Source organism: Dromaius novaehollandiae, chromosome 3 (genome assembly GCF_036370855.1).
Source record: "Dromaius novaehollandiae isolate bDroNov1 chromosome 3, bDroNov1.hap1, whole genome shotgun sequence".
NCBI classification, from domain to species: Eukaryota; Metazoa; Chordata; class Aves; order Casuariiformes; family Dromaiidae; genus Dromaius; species Dromaius novaehollandiae.
Genome location: NC_088100.1, coordinates 47,379,429 through 47,392,145, shown reverse-complemented (window position 1 = coordinate 47,392,145; position 12,717 = coordinate 47,379,429). Strand labels below are relative to the sequence as shown.

General features: G+C 35.9%; 1 long non-coding RNA gene across 2 annotated transcripts; it reads right to left on the bottom strand.

Moving 5' to 3' along the window:
• Positions 1–493: 493 nt before the first annotated feature.
• Positions 494–11,672, bottom strand: LOC135327848 (uncharacterized). 2 transcript variants are annotated; one of them, XR_010388310.1, is made up of 4 exons: positions 11,146–11,672; positions 3,531–3,560; positions 3,087–3,193; positions 494–1,540 (listed from the first exon to the last, which is right to left on the bottom strand). It is a non-coding gene; the product is annotated as an uncharacterized LOC135327848 (long non-coding RNA). The 2 variants fall into 2 exon arrangements; XR_010388311.1 differs by lacking the exon at positions 11,146–11,672 and adding an exon at positions 7,697–8,746.
• Positions 11,673–12,717: the final 1,045 nt, after the last annotated feature.

Sequence of the window (12,717 nt, the reverse complement as noted above, 5' to 3'; positions counted from 1 at the left end):
GTAATAGCTGCCCTTAAGTTAAAATCATTTTGATGACTTTGGTATATACATAAAACTGAAGCTCAGTGATGATGACCAATATTTACATTTCTTTAGAGATGGAGTACTGTGTTTGGCAGTATTTGAAAAAGACTCTAAGCTGTCAGGTGACCAATATTTCTTGGCACTGTGTTGCACTCACAAAATTTAGAAGCATATTTAGCTTTGCAAAGACATAATTCCACCTGCTTAGTAAAATCATAGAGTTCTGACAATGGCCCTTAAGACCTCCAAAGAGTTGGTGTAAAAACTAACTGCAATACCTACAAGTTGAGAATATAGTCTAGTTGCAGAAGTACAGGACTGAAATTGGTTGCCTTCTGGATCACATGAGTCAACTCTCCCCTTCACTGCCTGCAAGTTATGCTCCCCTTGTATAATAGTGAGGATTTTTTTTACCGAAATAAAAAATATTTTTTAAAACATTCTTTCAGTTTTTCTTGTATTTATTTTAATATGTCTAATGTGCATATCAGGTAAAAATCCAGAACTATAAAGCAATAAATTTAATGTTCTCAAAAATGTATACCTGAAAGATATATATTCATATTAATAAAATAAAAAAGCATCCATATTGGCAGCATGATAAAAACAATAAGAAAATTGCCTGCTGGAACTGGCAATTTCAGGCACAGCATTAAGCCAAACAAGTTTTTTGCTCAGAGAAGTCTTTGACATGGTCACAGCTTTTCATTTTGAAGTTGTACAAAACAGAGAAACTGGAAACTCAAGGGAAAAAAAAAGGTTTTTATTCTGCTTAAAGGTTTCATCAAAACTGTAAGTAGAATCATTTCTTTTTAAATAGGTAGTTTCGTTCTTCATGGAGACATTTTCAAAATTGAATCTTTGGCAGCAACTCAATCATAGCAGCAGAAAATGATGATGCTGGGACCAATCCAATTCTGAAAACACCTATTTCCAAATAGAAAAGCTTTTCCCGATCATCAAGCAGGTATTGTCCTCACATTTTTTTTTCATCTATGTATAAGTGATACCTACAATAGCTTCTCCCCTTGAGAAAAAGTCTTGTTTCTTTTGAATGCAAACTCAAACATGTAAGTCATGACAGATAAGATATGAAACAATCTTTTGAACTGTATTTGCATGCTAATCCCCCTCTCCATGTACGTGCACATCTAAAAGAAACTTAGTGTCAGATGAGGAAGGAGGGAAGCATCATGAAAGAATATAATTTTCACCTCTGCTTGTAACCTTTCCTTTTCGTTTATTTTTCTTTCTTTTTTCTTTTTTTAATCTTATTTAGCAGCTAAGTGGTAGCCAAAGAAATTAAGGACATCAGAAAGAGGCAATTAATAAGGGCATTTGAATATTTGTGAAACAGAGTTTTCCTTTCAGGATATATTTGATAGATGAGGAAACTGCATTTGAAGGAAATAACCTGAATGCTACACTGTCTTGGCTTCAAAACTTTATGCTCGCAGGCGGATCATGCTATCCAGACAAAGTCTATTCAAAGTGGTCCTTGAAACCAGAAAAAGTACTGTTGGAAGAAAACACAGAAAGAAGGAAAGTGAACATCTTAGCATCATAGCAAAACAAAACAAAAGAGAGGTATGTAAATTGTGATGTTTTTAATAATTGTTCATTTTTTATCTGCAGAACTGTGAAACTGTAATAGGAGAAAGAGAGAAAGAGAGGAAGCAAGGAAGCAAAGAAATGATGAAGCAAAACAGAAGTCACACTAGTAGTATTAAAAGTCAAATACTGTCACTTGTTCCAGCAGCACCTCATTTTTTACAAGTAGATGGGCAATTTCAGTTAAAAATTCCAGAATCAAATGATAAAATAAAGTAATATGTTACCTTATCAACAACTTCAAGAATCTGAAGAAGTACATACAAGCCTCTTAAGATAAGAAGAAAGCCCTGAGGGTAAACTATCTGATAATGCTTTTCTAAGCCTCTGAGATGTGTATGAACATTTGAGGTAACTACTGGACAAAGATGTGTCATGAAAATGGATACTTAAACACAGTTGAATCACCACACATATCGAAGAACTACTGACCATTACCCCAATTCTAGCGGATATTTTATTAGGAAAAGGGTAACCATACAATATGTTATACATAAGATTGGACTCAGGGCATCTTTGGGGGCACCAGTACTCCAAAAAGCTGTAAAAGGAGTAAGAAATTTCAGTTTCAGAATGCTGACATCGTTTATATGCAGTCTTGTGATTTTGTGCTATGGTGATATAATTGTATGAGGATTAACCTTTTACAGCAAATCCAGAACTGACAATTGCTAGTAAACTTCTGAGAACTTGTTGATATAGGATGTGCTAAACTGGTGATGAGTGACAGCTAGAGGAAGAAAGGTTTGCTATAATGAGACTTCCAAGCAGAGAAAAATGCTAAGAGAAATCCCATTTTAAGACAAGCACAGAGGTCAAAAAATTCTTAGTTGTGGCATTCGTTAAAATCATGAGAGAAAACAGAGTTTTCTTCAGAGACCAGCAGTGAAGAATGTTCAGTAAAATTTATTGAAGAAAATATGTTAACAACCAACTACTTTCTGATACCATCTCAAGTTCAGGAGGTAACACTTCAAAGGCAAGTATTCATTAAACAAGAGAAAAAAAGAATATTTGGTGATTCTATTGTAAAGATAAAGGAAACTGAAGAGAGAATTTCTGAAAAGCTCCCTTACACTATTTTATCAGGTGAAACTATTTTTTATTTGTTTGTTTGTTTGTTTCTCTTAACCTGGAAAAATAGTGTTCTGGCTAGAATTTAAATACAAATTTCTGGGATGGACCACTCCCGTGTGACACTGTATTGCAGGAATGAAGAGACCCCCTTGTGGCAGCTGGCTTCTTCATCAAGATCACTAACCAACCAACCAACCAACCAAACAAACAAAAAGGATTTTTAAATGAAGAGGCAGGTCTCACAATAAAGTTCATTTTTGAAAAGCTGAAACTCTGCGCTTTGTGCTGAAAATGATCAGAGGCATCTGGAGATCTCCATATAAACACCAAATATCTTTATCTCGCATTACTGAAGTTGCAATGATGCCACTTACCTGTATGTTACAGGAAAGGGACAGGCAAGTATGTAGATGACTTCTTATCCAGAGCAGACTTCTAGCATCAAAACATAATGATTGATCAAAAATGCATGATCTTCAATCTGATGGAAATATAGAAAACATAGAGACACACAAAAAGCGTCAACCAATTCACTTGTTTGTCATTTCCAGGCAGCACCTGGGAAAAGCCTCAAAACAAACTCTGCAAGCTAAATTTTGTAAGTGCTCATGCCCATCACTCTGACAGGAAGCCCAGACAAAGGGGAGCCGACCCATTTGAGTAACAAGTTTTGAATTTTCAGATGAGGTGAGAACTCAAGGCAGGATAAAAGATTAGGAAAATAACAGCAGCAATACAATCATAATGTCAATAAAGTCAGTGAAGTTAAATAATAATGCTAAGATAACTGACAACAGGTATTATCTCAAGATACTCACTTGGAGATACTCTGGAACTGAAGCATACCTCTGAAAGCCAAGAATAAAACATTCTGGTTAAACACAGCCTCAGATATTACAGCTCTACCAAGTGTTTGTGGTCTCAAAGCACACTGTCTTTTATCGGCTATAATTCTCTCCAAATTTTAGCAGTGCTGGTAATACTAAAGGTATGGACACCTATATACACATCCATCTTCATTTCAAGAATGGTACTATCCTGCTTTCTCTATAAAAGTTCTCCACACAAAAATTACCTTATACTTGTTCCTTAATACTATTGTAGAACTGGCAATTGCTAATCCAACTTCACCACTTGACTGTCTTGCTGCGGTAAGTTTATGACATGAATCAATTCCTATTTCTGGCAAGCTGTGCAAATTCATAACAGGTAGCTGTATTCTATAATCTATTTTTGGAATCTGTGCAGCTGCGTAAGCTTTGCTTACTTTTCTGTTTGGAATGGGACTTCTTTAACTTGATTCTTGGTTACAATTGGAATTTGCATCCAGGAAATTGGTGAGGGGGGGACACCTCTGCAATGAAGCCTTTTCTAGAGAAGGATGTAGACAAATATCTACAAAGAATAGCATAACCATAGCTGATCCTGCCTTATGGCAACAGTGTGCTATCTGGAGGTTTCTTCCAACCCCGTTTTCTCTGAGTCTAGAAAGACCTCCAGAAAAAATAGGTCAAAAAATACCTCAAAAAATATCTGAGGAGCAAGTATAGAGTCTGCTACAGTCTGAAGAAGGGATTATTCAGCAAGGAAAGCTTTGTTTCAGAGATCACAGAATTCACTTATAGCATGAGGAATGGCAAATGCAATCTGAATTTGAGAATCTATCATAACACATACTCTGTATCTGTAAACAGAGAACAACAAATGTGCAAGTGGACTTGCTATGTAGCATGGCTGAGGTTGAAAAAATCAAAAATGAAATGACTATTTTTCTTCTGTTCTCAGGAAAGAAGGTTGAGGCAGAACATGGGGAAAAAGGAAAAGCCAATGAGAAGGGGAATTTAAAAGTGGAAATGTTTTTGTCGAAAGTGGAGGAGGAAAAAAGACATTTGCCTAAATCAGACAGATTAGATAATCTCTGTCATTGATTTGTTACCAGAAATTACTTCCATTACTTCCTTTATCCCTCTTTTGGATTCTATACAAAGTGATATGGCTAATGCTTTGATTCTTAGTATTCTTAGTGGTAAGAAAATATGAAATAGCAGCAGTTTATTGGTTACTAGTTAAGTTAATGATACTTTAAGAACTAACATTAAGTGTATGCCAAGACTGTAAGCTCTTGGTAGCAAAGATTATGTCTATATATAGAACACAAGACATCAGGAAGTCTTTGATCAGAACTAGAGGAATTGATCTTTCCCTAGGACTATTAATAATAAAAAGAAGCATTAACTTTCCCAAACATCTCTTTGAGGAAGATGCAGAGAATACAGAAAGTAGATTCTGAGGAATTCTAATTTCAACTGTCCTCTTGGATTTCAAAGAAAGTAAATAAATTACAGATGGAATTTAAAATGAAACATTTCCCTGGGAAATTTCTTGTCATCTTCAGCATAGTTTTTCCAGAACGGGAAGTGGAATGAAACTTCCCAGGAAGGTTTTTTTTCCCCTCTGTTTTAAGTATTTTTTAAAATGTATTCTAGCTGCTAATTATATAGCTTCTACATTAATAACATCACATTCCATTTGGCAACCTCATATGTGATTTGTACTTGATAAAATTTCATGTGAATTGCTAAGCTCCAGTATTCTTATTATCAGCTTTATTAACTTCAGGGAGAATTTAATAAATGAGAAGGTTTCATAATAATATTTTAGATACCAAAACAGCTTAGCTGATTCCTAGAATAGATCTGAAAAAAAATCTTCAGAAGCAATAGTAAAATGTTCTATATACTATATATAGCATAGAATTTATGGTATAATATGTTATCCATGTCTTTTTTTTTTTTTTTTTTTTTTTTTTTTTTTTTTATGGAGAACAGTTAAACAGTGCATTTGTTCTGTAAAGCCATAGTATGGTAGAATTGTTCCACTACAGAGCCTTCAAAACACACCTTGCTTTCTTTTCTTTTCCCCCCAAATGTTTGCTTAGCACTTAGAGTATTACCGTTATTGACTAATGGTTTGGCAACGATTTCCTTAAAAAAGCCAATGATTATGTTATGAAAATCTCATTGAGCGGAGCACATGTTTCTGAGTTTCTTATGAGCAGTCATTCAAATGTGATGAACTGGGTCTGAATTCTGCAGACTGTTTTTTTCCTTTACATTATTATATGCACCCCCACTTTATTTTTTGAGGAGGTTCAGCAATGCACATTACAAGGTACCTTGAAAGGATAACAATAGAGACTACTGTGTTAGAACAACTGAGTAGATGTTTGTTTTGATACTTTGAAAAATGGAAGGCTGGAGAAGGTTGTATTATGTTTCAGGAGCTAGCTGAATAGTTTATGGCAAACTATTGTATGAATACATGGATAAAAGCATCAACTTTCTTGGCTGAAAAATTGTTCACCCACTGCTTTGAACGAATAATTTTGAGACCATTTCTGGTTTCCTTTATATACTTGTGTTGTATAAATTCCTCCCAAAATTAGTCAGGTTCTACTTCTGCATTTTTTCAGATCAATAAATGTTTTTAAATCTCAAATGTGCAGAATGAGAAGTGTGTGATAATATTTTTGTAATTGATTGCACACATTAAGTTTAATCCTAGGTGTAATTAGGATAGGAATTAAGCATCCAAACTTATTTTCTGGATCACACAATATTCCTCTGATCACCTGTGAAAAATAAATAGCCTGATTCTACTATGTGAATATATTAAAGCTATAAATTGTCTATAATGTAAATATTCAAGTCTCCCATTCAGGAAAGCTCCCTGCCTTAGTTATAAGCTTAGGAGAATAAGGACATGGAAAGAGACAATGTCCTTATCTTCACCTGCTGAAATTGTTTAAATTGTTTAAATTACATGAAATAGTGAGACATTCAGTACACATTTGCATGAGGTAGGAAAAGCATGGCAGGGAGAAGGAGAGAGGCAAAATGAGAATAATTTTCTCTCTAAACTGAGATTTTATCAAGAGATAATGTTTGAAGTATTTTGCTTGTTTTCTTCATGCTTTAAGGATTAACATTTCTTTATTGAATCTATAGAGTCTTCATCCTTGACACTCAAGCAGAATAGAACACATATCCTATCTGCTGTGCTGTGCTGTTGTGTCAGTTCCCTTACTTGTAATCTATAAATCTATGGTACAGAAAAAATCAGAAGTCTAATAACCATCTTTTTCAAAAAGTGAGCAAATTTCAGGACTGTCAATTTCTTTCATTTATTAGCATTTTATATAGGTGAGTTTTTGCATAAAGCCAACATTTTACAAAATATTCATCTTTTAAAGGTGTCCTGATTCTTTAGAAAGTGTAAAAATACTGTCTATTCAACATAAAAAGGTAAAAGACTGACAGTGAAATTTTGTTAAGAAATGTCATAAACTATATGATAAAACACATATGCTTAGGTCCCTTGAAAAGAAAAAGCAAGCAACAAACACAACCAATCTTAATATCCATCAAATGAGTCTGGGGAAAAAAACTTACTAAAAACAATATCTTTTTTAGAGACTCTTTAAAGTCCTCATCCTCAAAATTTTAATATGAATTAGTATAGTCATTTAACCAGAATTAATCCCTTTTGATTTTCTAATGGAGTTAAACAGGTCCATGTTCTCACATCCAACTTTATTTAGAGCCCTGTTTTAATTTCAGTTTATATATCTAGAACTTCCTTTCCCTGCTTAGGTAAAGGGATGTATTTCTGGTTTTGGATAAATGGTAAATTTTAGTTTTCACCGCTCATTCTAGCTTTAGATTTCTGAAGAACTGCTTCACTATCTTTTTCATTCCTCCTTTTTTACAGGAAATCTTTGTCCACATGGAGATGGATCTCCAAGTCTTTTTGGACATTTTTTTTTCAGGGATTGCTGAAAACTTTGGTCTTAGTATTTATCTCACGAATGCAGAAATAATGTGGTAGTCAGATCTCATATTCCAGCTGACATCATCAGTAACGATTTTTTGCTGTCTTCGATGTATAAATTGCCTATTTAGAAAGTGACTGAATATACTCCTACCTGATAAAATGAACTTAGATCTTTCAAAGGAAGAAGTTCTTTTGAAATATTCTTAAGTGAGATTCTGTGGGGAAAAAAGGATATTAAATTGGCAAGAAGAATGAATGTCTGTAGGGTAGCAGTTCAATGTGTCTAGTGTAGGTGTCTAATAACTGGACTGCACACAGTCCCCACATTAAAAAAAATGAATCTCTTCTACTATATTGCTTCAAAAAGACCATGAAATTCATTGGATTGCATATATTATGTACCAGATACTGAGTAAGTAAAAAGAGAAAATATACCAGGCATGAAGGAAATAGTGATAAAAATGCAATTGAGCTGTAAATGAAGTGGTTGAGTCCTTCATCTAAAAGCATTCGACAGGAAAATTCTCACTTATGAAAAAAGGCACTTCAGCAGCTAATAATAATAATAATAAAAGAGCAGAATGACCTATTGACAACTGGAAGCACAAAAGTTATAGCTGACTAATGATGACTTGAATAGATCTGAAATAGGCTGAATCTGTTTAGCTGAAGAAAAGGCCTAGAGGATATATGAAAAGGAACAGAAGTTGCATCATTGTCCTGTACGTGGAAGTTATCTTGTATGTGGAAAAACATTCCTTTCAGCACTGAGCTACAGAGTCATATGAAGATTTGCAATCAATATGAACAGCAAATTTAGTTAAAAAGTTATTCACTGCTATCATTGACTGTGTGGATAACATTATATGCTCTGCAGGATTTAAACAACTTCTCTGACACAGTCAGAAAGATAGAGCACTGGGAAATGACATTATCTTTTAAGGCAACTATTTGAAGTCAGAGATTTCCAAATACAAAATGTACCAAAGATTTTTTAGGGCATTTGTCCTAAAACATTTGAGTATTTGAAATAGAAATTAAATGCCAATCAAGCGTAATGGAAACTAGCAAGACATCACAGAAAGAAAACAGAAGAGCAAAATACTAAAAGTCTGATTTCAAAAATAGTTCTGTGAATTTCCTGTCACAAAAAAAGAAGAAAGAAAACGAAAGAAAATGAAAGAAAATGAAAGAAAAGAAAAGAAAAGAAAAGAAAAGAAAAGAAAAGAAAAGAAAGAAAAGAAAAGAAAAGAAAAGAAAAGAAAAGAAAAAAGAAAAAAAAGCAAAGAAAAGCAAAGCAAAGCAAAGCAAAGAAAAGAAAAGAAAAGAAAAGAAAAGAAAAAAGAAAAGAAATAAAAGAAAAGAAAAGAAAAGAAAAGAAAAGAAAAGAAAAGAAAAGAAAAGAAAAGAAAAGAAAAGAAAAGAAAAGAAATGTCTACCAAACTAGAGGGAAAAAAAATCTATTGCTTGTATATAAATAGATTTCATATTGTAAGCTAAGGACAATAAGCTCATTTCATAAGCTAAGGATGTTACAGAAATCTATCCTGAGAAAATGAAAAGATGACTGCAGCTGATACTGGACATAGCAAAAACCTAAAAGAGGTGTGACTCTCATTCCTAGCTACTACTAGAGAGTAGTATAAAATGTCACTGCATTAAGCAAGCAAGTACTTTCTGATACCATGTCTGTTTCAGGAGGCAACACTTAACAGAATATCCTGTGCAGCACTTTTATCAGTCTCCTTCCTGAGTTTGTTCTATTCAGCAAGCAAATAGGCAGCTAAGAAAGAATCCTCAAAATAACTTCAAATGAAGCAATCTTCTGGTTCAGCCCTTAACTATCACTGTGAAATGAAATTTTCTCAAGCCTCAAATAATAATGTGGAAGAAGTTTTATAATTTCTTTTTAGAGAATGACTTCCTGGATATTGAAATACTTTTATGATTTATTAAAAACTTTCCCTACGTATTTAGATTTTGTACTCCAGGAGAGGAGGCTTGGATAAACAGAGAGAGATGAGAGTGAGATTTACTTAGGAATTGAAGATTCTTAATATTAATTGCATAAGAAGGGTTCTTGCATATCCATTTGAAATGCTTGAGTTAAGTGCTTTCTTGGGTTTCATAAGATTAAGCAGAGTATTCATTCTGTATGTAAACTATTCTTGTAAACCCTGCTTGTGAACTCTTGTGGTGATCTCTGATAAAGTCCACAAATTTCCCTAGGTTTTGCATAAAATTACTTTCTCAAACTGTGAGGCATTAGGACACAATCGCTTATGGATTTTTGGAATAATAAATTAACTTTTAATTTACCTGGAGAAGAAAGTCCATATCAAGGAAGTCTCACTCTTACAGTGGGATGGCTGTTTGAAGTCCTCCATAGAGAGTACCACAGAAGCAATTGTAGTTGAAATAAGAGATGCAAGGTATTTGGTTTATTATTGGGCCTTGTACTTTATAGGAAAAATTATCATAATCTATTGTTACAATTATTTTGATGTCTGTCTTTTGGTATCTATTGTCATCTGGAAAATAACCTAATACGATAAAAACTCTCAGGTGGGATTTTAATCTAGATCCAAACAGTTAAATTTAGGGATCTTTAAAGTAGAAATCTTTCTGAAAGCTAGGTATTTGCTCTCTCCTATAATCTGTGAGACCTCAGTTCAGTACACACAATTTTCTAGTGGTATTTGAGATACTGTTGGTATTTGAGACATGTGCAAGGGGCTAGTAGATATGACCCTGGACATGCAGGATTCCTTCTGAAGCAGGTGGAGACCAGGTGGTATATCTGGGACATGTAACTCAAATGCAATTTAAAACCTGTCTGGGCAAATTAATTGAGCCATCAAAATCTAGTAAAAACAAGAAATGTTGAATAGAAGCTACTTGGTTGACCCATTCTTAACTTTAGGAAGAGATGATTATCTTTTTTGAACTGCTGTTAGAGGACTAGATGGTGCCTTCTGTATCTAATAGCTCAACAGTTAGATCAGATGTGCTGCATGAGGGAGTTTGTGGCCTGAGGGGAGCTAAATGTACCTGTTCCAGCAATTGCTGTAATTACCAGGCTATAAGTAGTTCAGAGAAGATTTCTAATTCTTTTCTGTTGAACCTATTCCACTTTGTATGAAATAAATAAAAGCTCACTGAACCAAGAGAAAGTAAGGGGGGACAGTATTAATTCTTTTGGCTAGGAGCAGCCCAGCAGTTATGGATCTCACCTAGGGAGAAACAAGACTTGCCTTGTTCCAGTCATTAGATAAACATTTCAGCTTGTGACTGTTAAATATAAAATATGTGGACAGCGCTGTGGACAACTGCAATGTAAATTGGGGTGCAGGGTTGGAGAGGTGCTATGACATGACTTCATTGAGAACTTATTTGCAACTCTGTCCCAATCCAATATCGGGGGGGGGGGGGGGTTCGTTACGATCCCAAGGACGAGATTAAGACGCTAAAACCGGTCAAATATCGTACAACCTTTTAACTTGATTTTCCACGAAGTGGGGAGAAAAGGTGGGAAAAGGCAAAGGGGAGGAGAGAGAGAAAGAGAGAGAGAGAAAAGGGGGAGAGAGAAAGAGATATCACCACCCGTGGATCCAGCGGCGTCCCGTTGGTCCTCTTCACCCTGGGTGTAAATTTTAGCGATGCGCGTGCAGTAATTACAACTCGAGCAGGGTCCGACCCTAGGTTCCCGCTGAGAAGTTCGGAGCCAAATCAAGGCAAATTAAATAAATAAATTGTAATGACATGCGTGCAGTAGTTACAGCTCGAGTTGGGTGCCTCCGAAGAGGGACCCCGAACAAAGAAATCCCTGGGCAATTATAGCTTTTTCAAATTAAGTTTCCCGCCCCTCACACGGTAGTTCAGACCAGTAGTAATTTTTGGGTCTGGGGTCTCCTGCTCCTTATTGGGTCTCATCGTTGTTCCCAGGCAGGCTGCTTTTCTCCCTTATCTTTACTGTTGCGGTTTCTGCTGACAAATGTGTTTTGATTCCTCGGGTTCTGCCCTTCTTTCTCAGGGCCCTGACAAACAGGTGTTGTTCCAGCAATTAGCACTGCCCCAGCAGTGACAGTAGGTGTTATCTTCCAAGGTCCTGACGAGGAGGATATAATCCAACCCCCTCCCCCCCCCCAATTAACACTGTTTCAGCAGTGAGAGGAGGCTTTGTTTCCCAGGGTCCCGGCGCCCAAGCAGGCCTTATTTCAAAGCCTTGACATCCTCCCTCCCGGAGTGTGAAGCATAGGAATGCAAACTGCCTGTAACTCCCTTATCTTTCCAGTCTGCACCAGCTCTGGGGCCCTTTCTCTCTGAACTAGGGAGTGCGGCCTAAGGCTTCAGCAAATTTAGCTACTCATGCTAAGCAAGTTTTATAAAAGTTGTGCTAAGCAGCAGTAATTTGCAGTCCAGGTCCCAAAGTCTCTGTCCGATCGTGCCCTGGTTCAGCGCAGGCTCGGTGTGTCCTGGGTGGTCGCAGGGAGACCATTTCAGGGGTCGCAGCAGCTCAGTCCTGTTTCCGCTGGGAACAGATGGCTTGTTCGGGGTTATGGTTTGCTTGCACCTTATGTACCAAGAAATGTTTAAGGCAAAAGTTCACTCATCTGTCCGCCACACCACCCTGTGACTTAAACATTGATTGTTACGTCTCCTTCCTGAAGTCTTCATAGCCTTCGTCCATGGTGGTGATATGAGGCAGAGATCAGAAGGAAATATAGAAAAGGTAGAAGCACGCACAATAAACAGAGGTCTTGCTCAATGCAAACTTATTCTTTAACAACTTTAACAACATATAACTTCACAGAACAAACATCAAAATTGAGTTAACAAGGTAAGTGATTGTTACAACAGTTAAACAAATTGCATATTTGACAACATGTCGGATTAATTGAACAAAGGAAGGAATTATACAAGATAAGAACATTAAAGCAGCAACTGCACATTACAAATACAATATTAACTGTTTCACTCACAGTGCCCCCAGTAACCAGGACCACGAATCGCCACTCCAGCCATTCCAGGCTTGGACAGGGACGTGGGCTATTTTTTCTGATATCTTTGGTTAACTGGAGAGCTACTTCACCTACATCATTTATCTCTAAACAACAGTTGGAAATATTCAATTTCCCACACACCCCTCCCTCTTCAGCTAACAGATAGTCT